Consider the following 19,679-nt stretch of genomic DNA (forward strand, 5'->3'; position numbering starts at 1 on the left):
CCTGTTCTTTAATTCGTGGTAAACACACCTTATACTGTACAAAGCAATAAAGGTATTTTGCATTTGTTTTTATACTGGGTCCTATGAAGAGGGCCACATTTACAATGTGGCAGTTAGTCACATTTAACACAGGGTTAGGAAATGCATGGTATTCATGTCACGTAGCTTTTTCTGTACTAGTGAAAGACATAATTAATCAGTCTTCCTAGTCTTTCCTGCTGAGTCCGGATGCCGCCTCACAGTCTTTCTCAATATGTTACTCTAGGCAACCACTACTAATAAATCAGAGTTGTCTGGAAGTTGAAACTCATTTGCCATTCTGGTACTAAAATCTTGAAATGACGTGTTTAGTCTGGTACAAAACTCAATAAAATGACATGCCTTAGTTTCCAGTCCCTCAGGATAACCCCTTCCTGTTTCCACATCTGAGCCTACTATGTGGGCTTATACCTTGATCCCTGGGACTAAGCCCCTGCTTTTCACCCAACATCTAGAAAGAGATGGTCTATCTTGTTCCCCACTTCTGAAGTTCTGTTTCATAAGCCAGTTGCTCCAGGCTAGGGTCTTGTCATGAGTTCTCCCCTATAGTCTGAGAGACTAGAGTCCAGTTCCTCTTGTCCACTTTCTATGATGGGATTTCTGTATCACTTAACTGTTACTATGAAACAAACCATCCCCAAACTTTATAGTCTTGAGAGAATAAGAAGTATTGACCTTTTGTATAAATCTACAGTTTTGTAAGGTTTTTCAGGAATGGCTCCTCTGTGCTCCATGTGGTGTCAGCTGTTTTGTTATGCTTTTTTCCCGATTGCCTGTTAAATTCAGAGTTTTAATTTCATAGCTTAATGAAGAATGGTCATACTCTGAAGTCAATACCTGTACCTTTCACTTCAGTCTCAGCTTGTTCATGCACATAGCTGAAAACATTTGCAAGGTATGGCCTAAGAAATGCTAGAAGGCCTTTAAAAAATAACAAAGAAATATTTATAGGTATTGAAGGGAGCAGAATTTGCCACCCCAACATATGCCTCTTTGTCATAAGGATTATTTTAAGCTGATTATTTTTAAAAACAACACACTCGGAAGAAGCTCTGAAAGCTGAGAAGTTACTGTTTTTGTAAGAGACATTTAGTTATAAGGGAAATCTCTGCTTGTAAGGGTGTCTCTCTCTCTGTACCAGGAAGAGAAGGAGGACTCTCATTAGATAGAAATTCTTATCAATGAAGAAGGCGCTGATTGGATCTGCATAACAGCATGCTTTTTCACTGTGCTTTTCCTGGCAACCTCCCATAACTGGCCTCCCCCATCCCTAGTCTTTCTTTTGTCTTTAGCTGGAGATGGTTTTTAAGGTGGTGGCTTGGGCCACTTTGGGGAGTTGCTCAGTTTTGCTGGATATCTCTCATGTATACAGGAGGTATACATGTTATTAAACTTCTGTTTGTTTCTCTCCTGCTAATATTTATATTCTTAGGAGTCTCAGCCAAGAACTTAGAAGGGTAGAGGGAAAATTATTTTCTCTGCCCTACAGAATTAAGCTTCATCTTGCACACTGAGGATTCACTTTCAAGATGGATCATTCACATGACAGGCACTCTGATGCTGTCTTCGGCAACTAATTCAGGAAGATGGTCTGAGGTCTTTAGTTTCTCTCTACATGATTCTCTCCAGGGCTGCTTAGGCTTACTCACAGCGTGGTGGGAGGCTTCCAAAATCAAATGTGCCAAGAGTACACAACACTCTTTGGATCCAGTCTCAGAACCACTTGAGCCATAATCTGTTGGTCAAAGCAGTCACAGGGGCCCACACAGGTTCAGGAGATGGGACTTAGTCTCTGCCTCTTGACGGAGAGTAACAAGAGTTTTAGAAGAACTAGATATCTGGAGATACTGCTGTGTTAATCTTTGGAAAATGCAGTCTGTTGCACTCTATTGCCTTTGCCTGTTTAGTCACTGTCACATTACTTTGCCCACCTTTTGAGATGTTGATCTCCTGCATGCTGCCATATCTCCCAGCACCTTATTCCTACTTCTCCACTTATTGGTCCACTATTATTGTTTATAATGTTGCTGCTGTAATATATCCTTTTATATATAATTTATTCTACTGCCAACATTTAGCACACACCCAGAAGGTCTTTTCTGAACTTGAAGATCAGCTATCCCATCACCAAGAAAACCTCAGAAAGTGAGTTGATTGAGAGAAAAAAAGCATGTTTTTGGGGGCTGAATGGACCTGGTTTCAAATCCCAGCTTAATAAATGAACTCTGGGAAGCTTACCTCTTTTAGCCTCAACTTACTTTTCTATCAAATGAGTATAATACAATTTTCATCTCATAATTGTTGTGAGAGCTAAATATGTAACTGTTAATTAAATATACTACCCCAGTAATGGGTTTATTGAGTAGTCTGCAAGCTGTGGGGGTATTAATATATAAAAGTTTATTATTTATTCAATTATTACTTTGACCCATACTCTCTGTTTTTACCTGTTCTTTTCTGTACTCAATGTCATTGCTGACCTTTTTTCCCATTTCTTATATTTCTGGTTACTTTAAATCATGACAGTTTCATTACAGCTAAAACTTCCTTCTTGTGCCCAATTTAACATCTCCTCCTCCCCACAGTGCAGGTCAGATTTTTATCTTGGGTGACGTGGAGCGGTGAGAGGGTCTGTCCTGTCTGCTCTTTGACTCTGCCTCCCACTCATCACCACGGAGTAGAGCGTTGGGGTGCTGAGCTTGGTTGAGTGTGGTTTGGCTGTGAGGTTCTTCCCCCTCCCTCTTTTCTGGGTCTGGCTTCAGTGAGGCTGGGGGACATAGGACCTTGGGAGATAAGAAGAAGAAGGGTCTGGCACCTGTGAGTCATTTGGAAGCATCTCTGGCCTTGCTCCAGACAGGCTGGCTTTGTCTGATGCTGTGGTCCCAGCTGATGGTGGGCTCGATTGTGGAGGAGACAGTGGGCAGCTTCACCCTGGCTCCCCATCAGTGAGGAGCCCCTGAGAGAGGGGCAGCATTGCCCCAGCCCTATGACAGTCTGCCCAGCCCTCTAATGGCTGTCACCTTGACTTTCCATTGATCACCTGGAGAGCCCCAAACTGTTGCTCTTCCCTCTACCCTGTTTGCTTCTTCATGTAGAACCAGAAGAACCACTAAGGGGGTCATGGAACACAGTGGAAATGCCCTCCCATCCTTTGCCAGTACCTTACACCACTCTCTCTCTTTATCCATCATCTTAGCCCATGTCTCTCTTTCCTCTGTTGTGTGGGCTGCCAGAGCAAGCGTAGCCACTTCAGTAATGGTTGAGAAGCCAGCACCAGGCTTATTGTTCCCAAACTCCAGGGATACACATTAGGCTTTCCCAGGCCCTCTTTCACAATGGTCTGCTTTGATGACAACACTGAGGTGGGCCCAGAGAAGCTATAGCTGGAGGCATATAGCTCCAAGACTCAGGTTTTCAACTGCTTTTTTGCTTTGTTGTTGTTGTTTTGTTTTTCAAACTACCCTGATCTGTATGGGTGAACCCCTATGAACCTTCTCCATCACTTGGGAAGCGCCCTTGGTGGGGTCGGCATCCCATCAGGAAGAATGTTCTTACAATTTCCCCTGCTTATTTGTTTTTATAATCTTTCAGCTCGCCCTTTACGCATTCCTTTATGCCCTATTCCTCACAGGCAGAAAGTCCCAGGAAACAAAGAAGCACAGTTTCAGCAGACTTTCGTAAGAGCAATAGCATTTTGTCTGAGCCTAACAAGAACTGAATATGATTGGTGGCCTCTCCAAGGTGTGCCCCTAGTCAGTGCACCCCGTGTGATGCTCACTCTGAATAGCAGGGCTACCTCTATGTAACCAACCTGCTATTATGGGGATTTATTTATTTTTCCCAACAATGCATGTAAATCATTGCCTGCTCCTATTTAAGTTAGATACTAACAGCTTCCTTAGCGATTCTGGGCATATTAAAATACTAGCTGTGAAAACAGCAGTGAAGGAGGCTGTGCCTTGTTAATCCTTCCTGTGACAGAACCATCAAAAGGCAAGCCTTGAAGGCTCGCTTATGAAGATGGTGTTTCCTCCATCTCTTACCAAACATGCGAGTGGGTACAGGGTGCCCTTCCTGGCAAGCCTGTAAGCTGTCAGAGCTCTGATGGCTGCTATTTTTGTGGTAAACTGATTATTGGCCTTCACTGAATATTCACAGCTCTATTAGCCAAGACCCCCACTGTTTCTCAGGGAATAAAAACTGGGTGGAATTCCAACTTTCTCTGCCCACTGTGTGCCTTAACAATGGCCCCAGGACTGCTATTTTCAACTGAATCTGGAATGAGAGATCAATTATATTCTCCTGTTTATATTTGCCAGTTATATTTGCCAGGTTTTTTGCAAATCATTTTTAAAGTGGTCCACCCTCAATTTTTAAATCATCAGTGCTGTGGATCTATATAAATGGACTGCATCATTCCAAGTGGAACTGAAATCTGTTTCCCATCCTTCTGACCTTGACTGGTGCATTATAGAAGTCATCGGCTGGGACTGGATGACATGGTGATTTTTAAGCCATTCTGTTGATTGCATCTTCTTCACCATCTATAATGGAAATTTAGAATGTTGTATTCAGATGGCCTGAGGTTTCTAATGTCATTTTCATCTCTTTTCTTCCCTGTTGAAAGTTCTCTAAAGGCTCCCTAACTGCCTTGCTGAGTATGGCACACAAGGCCTTCCATGGTCTTGCACTTAGACCATTTTTTTCCCATTTATTCTGTAGCACATGTTGCTCCATAAGCTAGGATCATCTTATGCCAATATCCTAGAATGCCCAGGCAATATGCATTTTGGTTCTATATTACTTGCTGGTTTGACTGTTTCTGAATGTTTCATGAGATTTAGTCTCACCTTAACTTTATATCCCTAGCTAGAATGACAGGGATAAATCAGTGTCAAACTGATCCCATATATGAATAACCCCAGAAGGAAACTAGAATTAATTTATTGAATGCAGGCGATGACCATTTGATTCAGAGGGTGAGGGATTTTGAAGAGTAGGGGTAGATGTGGAGAAGCAAATCCTATATGTATGTCCTTCTCCTATTTGGTAAGAGGGGAGCTTACCAAGAGCAGAAAGGCAATACATCGGATATATGGGTTTCTGCAGTCCTGGAGGCTGCTGTGATGGGACTTCCAACACTTCCAAGGAAGCTATGGAATTGGGCTCTTAACTTTAAGGTCAGCACCGGGGCAATGGATTTCTCTTTCTCCTGCCTACTCTTCTCAGCTCCATCTTTCCTAAATTTCTCCTCTGTGATACTTGTTTTGATCTTCATACTGGGGCAGTGATCGCATTGAAGGGAGAAATTGCTAGTTGACTTTAATTCCAGTTGGAGTATAGTATGAGTTTGTCTTTGACTTGAGGGTTTTCATTCTGGTTAGACCTTGACTGGCCCATAGAAACTTATAGCCACCATAATATGTGTCAACTCTATTTTCTTAGTTTTTCTTTTCTCCACCACTCAAATGCCAGAAATCATGTCTTTATTTTGTTTGCTCCATCTTACTTTTCCCACTTCATTTAAAGTTTACTCACTCCATTCATTCCTCAAACATTTCAAAACCCTTACTCTATACAGGAAATTTTCTGATCGTTGTTGGTGATATGATGAAAAAGACATAGCACCATTCTCAATGGCAGTTTACACTTCCTGTGCTCTTCAGTATGGTAGCCACTAGCCACATGTGGCTATTTAAATGAAAATTAATTAAAATAAAATTGAATTTCTCAGTCATATGAGTCACATTTTAATTGCTCAGTGGCCACATGTGGCTTGTATCTGCTGTAAAGAACAATATAGCAATAGAACATTCCCATGATCACAGAAAGGACTGTTGGACAGTGCTGGTAGACTCTAGTGGGAAAAAAAAATCCTGTTAACCTGTTGTCTTTTATTGAGCACATATTACATGTCAGGTACTAAGCTAAGTATTATGCACGCATTTTTCATTTTATCTTGTCAATATCCTGACAAGGTGGGGGTCAGTATCTCCTTTCTGCACAAGAGAAAGATGAGGCATAAAGGATTTAAGGACTATAAGAAGCAATATGCTGTACAAAATCTTTAATATTCATTGAATAAGTGGATTTAGTCATTTAGATATCATAGTTGAGGCAATGGATGAACCTCATAATCAGAGCTAGATTAAGAGATATCCAGAATATTGATCTATAAGTAGATTTAACATCTGAACCCCCAAATTTGATACCAGTTTATTTAGGCCCCACATATGAATCCTCACATAATGGCCAATTAGTACCCAGTCCTATAGAAGATGATAGTAGCTTCAAGAGAAACAAAACAAAACAAAAGTTCTCACAGATACAGACTCTGTGCCCACTAAATAAATCTTGAACAAGTATCTGAAGAATATGACTTTGAAGAACTATTGAGTTATTAACCTGCTCAGAGTACTCATAGGTCTTGGTCTAGGGAAAAATGGCTTTTAGGATCTGGTATATTTGATAATTTAGTAGCTCAGTGATGTAATTCAGCAATCCCATGCTCATATTGATTCTCTCATTTAGAAAATGCTTTCTCATGACCTATTCTGTCACAGGCCTATGGCTCAGTAATAGAAATACAAAGTTGAAGAAAGTGTCCTTCTCCCAAGGAGCTTGCAAAATAGTGAAGAACATACAACATTACAATATAAGTGTTTGCCCACTGTACTCTGGTAGACACTCTAGGATACAGAATAAGCAGACCTGATCTCAAGGAAACTTCTGGCAATTAGGAGAGGGGAAATTCACAGAAATAAATATAACACAATTTAGAATTTGGAACATGCAACAGTAGTAGAATACACAAATGTGCCATATTGAATGTTATACAGTGAAACACTTTTTATAAATGTTGTAGATGCATAAAAGAAGAGACATAGCTGCCAGTTTGGGAGAGAAGGAAGTAGAGGGGTAGATGGGCATTAGGGAAGACTTGACATAAGTAGTGGGAGTTAAGCTGACCTTCAAGACTCCAGAGAATTGGATGAAAGGATATCCCAAGAGAAGATTAGCAGGGGTAAGGGTGAAGAGCTCTGGAAGTGCAGGGCGTCTCCTCAGGATGGTGAAGTGTCTGCTGTGGTCACACCCTGGTTACACGAGGGAAGCACTGATGGGTCAGGCTGAGGACAGATGGCTGAGGGCCTTAAATTTGGCTATGCTGAGGGATTTGGGGCTCTTCAAAGGACGATGAGTGTGTCCATGCTGTAGAGATCAGTCAAAATGAAGAACTCTCATCTGAAAACCTTCAGCAGGTAGCAAAAAATGAACATTTATGTATTTGTTTAGACAATAGCTGTTTTAGTTTTCTCATTTGACTGCTTCAAGATTGAATATGTATTCATTCTTTTTCATATTCTCTTCTCATATAGGTCATCACAGAATATTTAGTAGAGTTCCCTGTGCTATAAAATCAACAACAACAACAACAAAGATTGAATATGGCTCATGTTGAGGAAAACAAACAAAAGCACTCTGAAATTGACAAGAGTGTTTTTCAGCTTTAATATTCTTTAGTTTGTTAATAGTTCCCACCCTGTGAATAATGCAGAAGCTGCATCCTTTCTGCATTGCCACTCAAAGTGCAAATTAGGAAGTTCACCTCCTTAAGGCTTGAGCTTGATAACTGACAGGTACAGATTCCCAGGGGCAGCAGTTAACTTCCTGTAAACTGAATGAGTTGATGCCTCTAGAAGGGAAAATTAATATGGTAGGTGAATTAAATTCCCTTTGCTCTAAAGAAAACATTTTACTTAGCTGTCTACTACCCTCCAGGATCTGTGCTTTAGAAACGTCTGGTGCACAGCATGTCACTTCTGCTTCCAGATCAGCCACCTAACACTCTGAGCATTGACTCAGACCCTACTAATAAACTACACGTATGATTGGCAGAATGAGAAAATGTGATTCACACACACCAGGGCTCACTCCCAACCTGGAGAGAGTCTGAGTTCAATCATTAAGTTTTAAAAGTATGAGGATTACCACCTAGACAGTCCTTCTGTGGTCTCAAGGGTCTTGCAGCTCACCTTGAGCTATGGGCACATAACCCTCTTTCTCCATCCTACTATTTTTCCAATCCTTATAAGAAAAGGATGAATAGAAGTGTGAAACATATTAAAAGAGAAGTAGAGCTGGGCATCTAAATATAGTGTTTGCGAGTCAACTTTTGAGAATGTTACGTAAAATGGCAAACCAAGAAATAGAAATCCAAAGTCTGAACATATTCAGTCCCTTACTCATTATGTCTGGCCTGAAGCCTTCCCATCTTCTTCCTAATATATTCTCCTCCTTTGGGAAAACTGTTCCTCCTCCTTTTCAGTTTTTATGTTCCAATGGGGGCAACGAATACTAGGGTCCAACTTCTTGACCACAGTTAATGATTCTGTAATGGATGTGTGATCCTAGACTGAGCAATCCAGGTCTTTCCTTGAGATGTTTCAAGCCAAGTATAAGAAGACAAGAGTAACCATTGCTTTCTAGTATTGAAACTGAAAAGTGAGCCCTGGGCTCAGCTAGTGGTCATATTTCTACCATACGGAGAAAGTTGGAGAAGAAAGTGCTAAGTAGCAAGAAGCGTAGATGAAGTATGCAAAGAGAAAGTTCTGGGGGCATTCAGATGTCTCTGTGATTGTCCCTGCAAGCTAAATCTCTGTGCCTGCCAAGATCACATATAATAGCCCAGTATCCAACCAATCACTTTTTATTTCTTCCTAAATTATTTAAGATATCTTTCTATTACTTGCAACCAAAGCATTCTTTATTAATACAAAAGAATGAGTATACCTGACCTCACTTCTTTTTTTTTTTTAATCTTAAATTGAATCCTTGCATGACTCAGAAATTATTGGGCTCTATAGTGAGGTTTTCTTCTTTTTTAAACACCTTTTACTGGTGGTAACTTTCCATTTCTTATGTTTAGTGTTCTTTAATGCTTTTGCAAAACTTGTCAATCTGTTAAATTCCCAAACCTGTAAAATCCACATGGTAGATAAGGTATGATTTTCTTTCTTGCTTTCTCACATTCACAGACAAATTTCTAAAGAATGTTGCCTGTGAGTGCAATACATTCATAAGCCCTGGGATCTAATAGCCCAATGAAACCTCATTGTGGGATAGAAAAAAATTTTTCTTAAATGCTTCTTTGGTTACTTTTCATCATTTTCCATGTCTTACTCTCTTTTATTAATTATATTATAGCTGATTCACAATAAGTTATTAATTTTTGTATTTAAAATCAGCTCAAGGGATATTTATTTTTTCTGAGTAAAGCAGGTGTCTAATTCATTTTTACAAGGTATTGATTGTGTCTGAGTTCTTTATTAAATCACCTCTCTTTCTTCGCATTTGTTCTTAGCAGTTGCCAGGCAACTCATATGATACTTGGCAAAAATAGTCTGAGAGGATTTTTTTTAGAATAAAATTAGTGAAGGCATAGACCCCTTCTAATGATGGATATTACAGTTGTTCAGATGTAAAATTAGCCACTATGAATGAGGATTATTATTTAATGTTATACTAAATGGGATTTTCTGTCCAATTGTAACCTGGGTCTCCCACCTACAGTTTGCCTAAATTGCAAAGAATAGTTTAATTCCTGATTTGAAAAGAAAATGAGGTTGACAAAAATAATAATAATAATAAGGACTGTTTTACTGAGTTGAAAAAGATGAGTGATGATAAATGAATTTGCCCAAGTATTTTCTCTCTGATTCAGACTGCTGCCCGTGGCAAAATGGCTCAGGGAAAAGCAATTTTTTCATTTCATATTTTCTATTGAGAAACAATCGGCAAGACCAAGGTGGGGATTCAGTTTACTCTGGTTTCTTTTAGAGGCAACTCCATGTAAGATACATTCTGATAATGTAATTAATATGCTATTGAACCTTTCTCAGCAAGTCCTGTAGAAGAACGCTGCAAGTATTAATGAGAAGGCCAGATGAGATAAAGTATGTGAAAGTGCTTTTGACACTATAGTCCGGGTTTAGATTGTTGTTGTATTGGTGCTGGTGATGGTGGTAATTGTTACTTAAAGTCAAGAAGGAATCTGGTATGGGATCTTTCTGAGAATGACTTCTGTCTCCTACATCTTATTCTAGATTTAATTATTAGGTTTAACCAATGAAAACATCTATGTGGATTGGAAGAGACAAGTCACGTTTTTCAGTTAATGGACATCCTCATTTGGAAGCCAGATGAATTAGGAAGATAATGTTGTTCTATTAATATGGCAGCCTCTCTATCTCTGCTCTAAACCCCATTTCCTCTGCCTTAATTTTAAACTATGTTCATTCTCTTTCATTTTTTCTATGTAATAAATTTCTCTCTATTAGCCAAAACTTTTCCTTGAGTATATAAAGCTGTCCAAATCGATTCTATCTTTTTTTTAAATTTTTTATTAGTTTCTGCTTTATAACAAAGTGAATCAGTCATACATATATATCTGTTCCCATATCCCTTCCCTCATGCATCTCCCTCCCTCCCACCCTCCCCATCCCACCCCTCCAGGCGGTCACAAAGCACCGAGCTGATCTCCCTGTGTTCTGCGGCTGCTTCCCACTATCTATCTACCTTACGTTTCGTAGTGTATATATGTCCATGCCTCTCTTTCGCTTTGTCACAGCTTACCCTTCCCCCTCCCCATATCCTCTAGTCCATTCTCAAGTAGGTCTGTGTCTTTATTCCCGTTTTACCCCTAGGTTCTTCCTGACATTTTTTTTTTTAATTCCATATATATGTGTTAGCATACGGTATTTGTCTTTCTCTTTCTGACTTACTTCACTCTGTATGACAGACTCTAGATCTATCCACCTCATTACAAATAGCTCAGTTTCATTTCTTTTTATGGCTGAGTAATATTCCATTGTATATATGTGCCACATCTTCTTTATCCATTCATCCGATGATGGACACTTAGGTTGTTTCCAGCTCCGGGCTATTGTGAATAGAGCTGCAATGAACATTTTGGTACATGTCTCTTTTTGAATTATGGTTTTCTCAGGGTATATGCCTAGTAGTGGGCGATTCTATCTTAAAAATAAAAAATATAGGGCTTCCCTGGTGGCGCAGTGGTTGAGAGTCCGCCTGCCGATGCAGGGGACATGGGTTCGTGCCCCGGTCTGGGAAGATCCCACATGCCGTGGAGCGGCTGGGCCCGTGGGCCATGGCCGCTGAGCCTGCGCGTCCAGAGCCTGTGCTCCGCAACAGAGAGGCCACAACAGTGAGATGCCCGTGTACCACAAAAAAAAAAAAAATATATATATATATATATATATATATATATATATGTATGTATATACACATACACAATTGCTTTTAAGTTATTTGTCCCTAACAAGGATGTCCCCATGGCTCACCTTCCTTTTATAACTGAATTTCTTACTGTGTGATGGGCCTTCACTTATTCCTCAATTAATTGTTATTTAGTTTCTCCTCCCTCCAGAAACTGAAGTTGCTCTAGGAACTGAAGTTGCTGGTTCAGTTGATTTGACCTCTCTACAGAATTTGAAGCTATTGACAATTAGGTCCTTTTCAAAGTTCCTCTTCAGTTTTTGATTTCATCATTTGATCCTGCCTTCCCTACAGCTTCTTTGAGTGGTTTTTAAGGGAACTTTCTAATCAAGTTATTGTTTAAATATCAGCATTGTTCAGGAATGTTGTCTAGGCCCCCTTACCACCTCACTGTCTATTCTCCCTGAGTGTGTGTGTGAAAGAGAAGAGGGAGGGGGAGAGAGAGAGGGAGGCTTCACCCCGCATTTCTTTCGTTAGCTCCAGAGCTACTCAGTCACACTCCTTTGAACTTCTCAGTATGTACAACCTGAAAACACCTAAAATTTAAAACGCTCCAAATGAGCTCATTCCCCTAACACATTTTCACATTCTCCTTAATTCCCCTTTTCACTGAATAGCATGGTTTTTCACATAATTTCCCAGACCACAATTCTGACTTTATTCTTGATTCCTCTCTCACTTTCTATCCCTAGAACAATTGTCCATGAAACTGGAATATCTGCCTCATAAATATTTTTAAAAATCTGTCTTCTCCTCTTCAACCCTATTGTCTCTGCCATAACATATTTATAATGTCTTTCTTGATCAGTTAATCACATATTCCTTCAAAGGCCAACCTTATGCTGTCATGACCCTTCCTTCTTATATTTGTTTGAATAAAGGCAAAGTAAGATGAAGGAGAAAATTGAGCATTTTTCATAATAGCATGTAGATTATTTTAAGAAATCATATTATATGAAAACAAATAAACATAGCTGGGAGTTCAAGAGGGAATGCATGTGATTTTCCTAGTGAAATATCAGCAAGTGAATGTATTTGAGTAGGAATACTAAAAAAACATTCTTTTTCAGTCATGTGGAGTGAGGGAATATTTCTATATCCATCTGGTTCTTCTGAACTTAGTTATGGTTCATATATTCACCAAATCCAAGGAATCTAAAAAATCCTACTACAGCAAGGCCTGACTTTTAAATGTGATCATCTAACTGTTCTAGTTTACAGAAGTGGAACGAACTTCCATCTGTTGCCTCCTTGAATAGTTCTGCATTTCTTTCTCCTGCCAGAATTAATTATGAATGCTTGAGATTCTTGGTACCTGGCTTAGGAGACAAAAGTTGCAGTATTCGACCCCACCTTCTCCCTGACCCAGAATACTTTAGTAGTTATAAGTGCATTTAACATTAGAGAGTTCTGAAAAATTTCTGGTTAATTCAAAACACTTGAGAGACAAAATCCTGCTACTCATTGGTGTAAACTCTGCTCATCTAAGGATTTTTAGCTTGTTGATTAAGCATGATAGGGTAGTAATTCCTATATTAGCAACATGCATGTGTATGCACATAGACAATTACTGTCATGACAAATGGGATTTAAAGACAGGGACAGGTCAATACCAGGAAAAAATTGAGGCCAATATACCAGACATAATGGCATGCTTTATGTTTCCTCTGTGTGTATTAAAAAAGAAGAAGAAAAAAAGTTGTCCTTGATTAAGTCAGAGGTTTATTCAGTGTAGACACTAACTCTTTAGGAACATTGTTTGCAAAGTACTAGGGGCCGAAAACAAAATACAGTAGATTGAGAAATGAATAGAGGACAAAGAAGGTAGAGACAGTGAGAGCAAACTCTTTTAAGAAACCTGGAAATTAAAAAACAAAAAAACCCAGAGGACTGGGAGCTTTTATTGATTAAAAATAAAAATACATTCTTGCACAAAAAATGGAAATACCTTCTAAAGACACGATAATAAACTTTTCATTATTAAGAGCTAATTTTTAAAATGTTTTTCTTTTATCTATAATGGCTGCCTTGCTGAAGCCACATCTATGTATATGTGTAGAGGTCCTGTAATATCCACACCAAGAATTTCCCCCTTTGAGAACTAGACTATAAGATACTACATTATGTAGAAAATCTCAGTCCTGCTGTATCTCAAGTAGGAGAAATTTCTTTTTAAGGATCTAATATCCTCATGAAATAACAGATATGCCTTGAACATTTCCAGAAGACGGTCATTTCCTGAAGGCAGGGCCCAAATCCATAATTCATTTGCTTTGTCTTCTGTATCTGAGTGAAGTGATGTGCATATAGAACTTGAGGTGGAGGTAGGGGGAGTTAAAAAAGGAGGGAAAATGTGTCCAGTGTCCCTTTCTGGCTCCGTTTTTGTGCTATTTACACATGAGGATATTGTTAGTCTCCCAAACCAAGAGGACTCAGAACTTCTGAAGATTTCTCATTTAATGTTCTCCTTTAATTCATTAAAAAGGGTAGTAAGAGTCTTTCATTTTTGTAACACATTTTGGTTACAAATATTTTTATTCCAATCATCTCACATGAGCAAACAGACTGTGATTTAAGTGACTAGACTAAAATCAAATATTAATAATTAGTGAACTCCGGATTGGGTCTTTCTGAAGAAGCCCAGTCACATGTTTTCTTCTATCACAATATGGCTTGACCATTGAGTATATGCCATAGGAAGTAACTGTGATGTTGTCCAGCTGGTTTAGGTTGTTTTCTTTGTTATAGTCTCATGGTGAGAAGATAGATTTCCACAGCAGATAAGGTAGACATCAAAGGAGAGAGGAGAAAATACAAGCTGAGGAGATCCACTGCACATAGTGTCCAAGTGTGGTTGAGGAGAGTTGACACATAGGAATGGCACCTTACTAATGAGAGTTATCTACTGACCCAACTTGGCTTCATCCAGGACCCACAAACTACCAGATGATTTCCTGTGACTTAGCAGCAGCAGGTTCATGAGTTGGTATCAGCTCTTCTTATGATGCCCCACTTCCTGGGCTGCAATGGCAAACAGTTTTGCCTGAACGCTGACTTTTGTATTCTCCTCATGGTTTGCTTAAAGCATTATCTGCTGGTACTAATTTTGACTGTATTTTAGCTTCCCTTCTGTTTGTCTGAAATTCTGACAGAACTTTCTAGTGTTGATTTGAGATCTCTGCCCCATTATTTCACTCTAGTTTCCTGATTTTATACCTGTTGCTCAGTTCTAGTATATGATGTAGACCAAGTTCAATACTAAGAACTCCTGAGTGTTTTTAGCAGACACGCTTCTTTCCTGTTGTAATGCTTTCCTAGTCTCCCAATATAGTTTTACTTTTATATTGTTTGTTTGTTTTGATCCTCTGAAATCTGTATTTGGCCTAGAGGGAATGCAAAGATAGAATCATAGAATCTTAAAGCTGAAAAACTATTTGAGATCATCCCAGACTTTGATCATAGATGCCTTAAGGTTTATGATAGAAAGTTCAAGACTTATACTCGGAGTCCTTGGCCCTTTATCTGCTCTAGTGCATATCTATTTTTATCTCTTCTGTTTTACTCTGTTTTTTATCTAATTTATTTAAAATAAATACAAAGCATTCTGCTGCCTCACAAAAACAAACAAAAAATTTGAAAACAATTATAAGTCCAACATTCTAGTTTATAGGTTATACAACTATTGCTCTGGATGTTTAAAAACTTTCCTAAACTTGTGTTTTGACTTAGAAACAACTACAAATTCCTGATCTGGCAGGTTTCTTTTTCCCTTTATACAACTGTCTTTTTAATGTATCCATCGACCCTAAGGGACTTCATTCATGTTCATGTTTCCCCTCATGCTTTTGTTGGGCTTTTGTGACAAAGAATTTCCAGACAACACTGACAGTGTGTCATGATCAGTAGACACACAGCAACATAGAAGATGGACTGTAGTCCTAGCTTTCAGACTTATTACATGTGTGATTTGGGCCTAGTCAAGTACACTTACTTGTGTGCCATGTGGGCTTGTGACGACTGCTTTTAGGTTGAAATACTCTCTATAATAGTGCTAGATTTGTTATCAGTAGGTATTGTCTGTATACCCCCTAGCCTCTGAATCTGGCCCCTGCCTCTCTTTACATCTTCATATAGTATCAGGCTTCCCATGCTGACTTTGCTGCAATCATGCTGACTTTTCAAATTCTTATACACAATAAAATTTTTTCTGCTCCTAGGCCTTTTTGTTCCTTTTGACTGGATTTTTTTCCTACTAATCTTTTGCATGACTGGATCCTTTTTTATTTTTCATGTCTCAGCTTGAAGGCCCTCCTTGATTATCTCATCTAAAATGGACTCTTCCAATTATTATCTCATATCTTCATCCTGATTCTTGTATTTGTAGCATTGATTATAAAATATAATTATTTTATTTATAAGTTTAACTTGTTTATTCTCTGTCTCCAGAATCACCATGAGAGAGGAGCCTTTTCTGTCTTGTTCAATGATTTATCTCTTATGGCTGGCAACTTGGTAGATGCTCATGCTTGCTAAATATGTGTTAAGTAGTGGAGGGAAGGAAGGAAGCAAGGAAGGAAGGAAGGGGGGGTGGGTTCATTGAGGCTTGTGTCCCATTTCCCTCTTACATGGCAATGCTCACTGCTGCATGTGAAGAAACACTTCAACATCTGGAGTACTCTTTAGATCATCTGGTAAGTGCTGATGTCCACTCTAGTTATGTTTTAATATAGCTGGCTACAAGATTCTAAAGCCTGCCTCAGCATAATTATCTACGACTCTTTGATACAAGTTTGTTTTGCTGCATTGTCTAATACCTAGAGGTATTGGAAATGCTGTTTATAAACTTTAGTTCTGGTGGAACTGGAAGGAGCATTTGCTTACTACAGGAGCCAAGGTTGTCAGTGACACTCAGGTGCTGCAAATCCTTCCTCCCCAGGAGCAGGCTGCCTAGCTGCCTCCTTTCTGTGTCATTTAGGATTTTTTTTTCCTCCAAGTTTGACATAGTTGGGATCTCAGCTCACAACATCCTGTTCTTCTGCCCTGCCTTTATCTCAACAGAATAAAGCACAGTTACTTTGATCCTGAAGTTTGAACTCTTAAAAAACCATTCTCTGAGAAAAACAACCATCCACTATGGAATTTACCATTTTATTTTGTGTGCTAGACTAATTTTTAAGATATTTTGTAAAAAAAAAAAAAAGATGTAGGTATTAATTTACTCCTGGTGCATGTGGCTGGGGCATTTGGTGGCACTTAAGGGTTGTTATTAGGTATATAACCAGGCCATTAAGCACAAGAATTTGCACAGACGTCTTCCCACACAGTTAGAAACCTTAATTTCTCACGTGAATGCAGCATAGCTTAAATATGACACACCCAGAGCAATAGAAAATGATTGCACATCATGAAAAGGACGTTTTTAAAGAAATATATTTACATTTTATTTTTCTGAATTCAGATGCTTTATTAATGGAAAAAAGCAACAGTTATGGAATTTCAGATGAAAACTTTTATTTATTAAATGCCCTTATTTGAAAGTAAGTACTACCAGATAATCACTCATACAAAATAATAAATACGCATTTTAATTTGGCATGTAGCCCCTCTTCTTTCTCTAGTTCCTGCCCGAGTTTTACTTTTCTAATAAAGGTGTATTTACATAACTGTTTGAAGTTCTAAATATATGCCAACTGATTGTAGGAAGAAGGATCTAAAAATATTCAGAATTACCACAGTAATAGTAGTCTAGGGTTACAAATCTGCTTGTTGACTGATTGAATGTGGGGAAGAAGGGAGAGAGAAGGACCAAGGAAAACTGCTGGGTTATTGGGTTGAGATCATTATAGATTGTCATCCCATTTACAGAAATGAAGAAAACTGGTATGGAAGTAGGTTTGGACATTAAATCAAGAGTTCTGTGTTGTCCATATTAAAAGTAAATTTGAGACTTACAAGATATCCATCTGGGAACATGGAGTAGTCAGCTGGAAATAGGAAGCTGTGGTTCTCAGAGTCAAAATATTTAAAGTTATGGCATGGGATGATGTCAACTAAGGAGAAAATGAAGAACAAAAACATTTCTTGAGGAATCCAAGAATTAGAGGTTGAGCACAGGAGTAAACACACCCAAAGGAGACTTAAGAATAACCAGTAAGGTAGGAGAATTCCAGGGAATAAGATACTGTGGAAGCCAGAAGGAAAAAAAAAAAGTATTTCAACTGTTTTGCATACCATTGAGAAATCAGTAAATATCTGAAACATAGTGACAGATACCCTAGAAAAATATTCAGTAGTCCTGAATTCTGGGCTTTACCTTTTCTGTGCTGAGGTGAAGTGACTTCACCTCTTTGATTCTTTCCTCTTCAAATGTAAAGTGAATCATCATTTCTCTGCTTTTCTACCCGGCACTCTTTCTTGATGAATCTGAACACTGCCCAGAATCTTTTCCAGCATAGTCCTCATGGCTATCCTGCCCAATCTGTCAAAGTTACTATGTGAAATGACATAATCCTTGCTGTAATTGTTCTTTGAATCATCTACAATTTTAACTCTATTTTATGAGTGAAACAAAATGATATATGATACCGTATTATTTTAAAAATCAACTCAAGTAATAGTTTCGTTTTAGTTTTAGTTTTTGTCCTTTGTGGTATGATCTTGCAAATTCTTGTCTGACTTTGCAAATATATTTTAATATCCTGAAATTTGTAGATTTATCATGTAAGTAAAATATATTTCAGATTAGTTGACCCATTACCAAAATATCTGAATAGTTCTGTACAGTGAATAAATGACTTAAGGGGCTTAACTTTCCATTTTCCTAATTTCCTTTTCTTGGAGGTGGTGGTGAACCTTAATACGGATAAAATCTGGAAGCCAAAATAAACAAGAGTAAATGTGGTATTATAACAGAAGGATCTATTTACATCATTGAAATTGGGGTTCAAGAGGAATTTTTAGGCAGATGATGAATGAGAGAAAGCAGGGACACACATGTGTGAGGTGGAGGGTAGAGGATGTTTCCCAAACAGAAGAAAGAATGCTCTGAGAACTCTGGGGTGAAGAGGAGCTTATAGGCTTAGGAACTGAAAGAAGACCAAAATAGTAGAGTAGGAAGAGCCACAGAGAAGATTAGCCTCCAGGAGTGAGAAAGGAGTGATTAATATGGGACTTATTAAACAATGTTAGGAATTTTGGATTTAATCCTTGGTTCAGTTGGAAGCCATAAAATTAATGGGCAAGTAACATAAAGGCCATTTTTTTATAGTAGTTAGTAAAGAGTATTTTATTTTAATTTTTATTGGAGTATAGTTGATTTACAATGTTGTGTTAGTTTCTGCTGTACAGCAAAGTAAATCAGTTATACGTATACATATATCCTCTCTTTTTTAAGATTCTTTTCCCATATAGGCCATTACAGAGTATTGAGTAGAGTTCCCTGTGCTATACGGTAGGTCCTAATTAGTTACCTATTTTATACATAGTAGTGTGACTATGTCAATCCCAGTCTTCTAATTTATCCCTCCTCCTCCTGACGCCCGGCAACTGTAAGTTTGTTTTCTATATCTGTGACTCTACTTCTGCTTTGTAAATAAGTTCATTTGTACCCCGTTTTTAGATTCCACGTATAAGCGATATCATATGGTATTTGTCTTTCTCTCTCTGACTGACTGCGCTTAGTATGGTAATTCCTAGGTCCAACCATGTCACTGCAAATGGCATTATTTCATTCTTTTTTATATCTGAGTAATATTCCATTGTATATATGACCTAAATGTCCATCAACAGAGGAACGGATAAAGATGTGGTACATATAAAGAGCATTTTTAAAAGATTGCTGTGGTGGCACTGTAAAGAACAGAGTGGACAGAGTAATGGAGGTAGGCACATTTGGGGAGACCTATTAGAATAGTCTGGAAGGCAACGGTATTACCTTGGTGTGAGAAGTAGTTAGCAGGGACAGAAAGTTGAGTAGGTGCCAGGATTGTATTAGTCTTCATAACATACGATCCATCCCCCTTAGTGGCTTAAATACTTTAATCTCTATTAAGAAATTTGGAGTACATAAAAGTTATTATATTTCAGCAATTAGTGTTCTCTAAGTAAATTTTATATGATGTTCCAGGGACCAGCATCTTTAGCTCATGTTATAAATGGTTAACTGCTTTAATTAAAGAAATACTTCTAGTTGCAAGATTTGTTTACACTCTAGGCCTTCTATATCTATGTCAGTAATGTATAAAATACAATAATACAGATATGTAAATGCATGAGATGTTGCCAAAACAGAAGGTGGGTTTGAAGCCCATTCCATTTCATGCATTGGATGACCAGAGTTTTAGTTC

Source organism: Hyperoodon ampullatus (genome assembly GCF_949752795.1).
Source record: "Hyperoodon ampullatus genome assembly, chromosome: 6".
NCBI lineage: Eukaryota > Metazoa > Chordata > Mammalia > Artiodactyla > Ziphiidae > Hyperoodon > Hyperoodon ampullatus.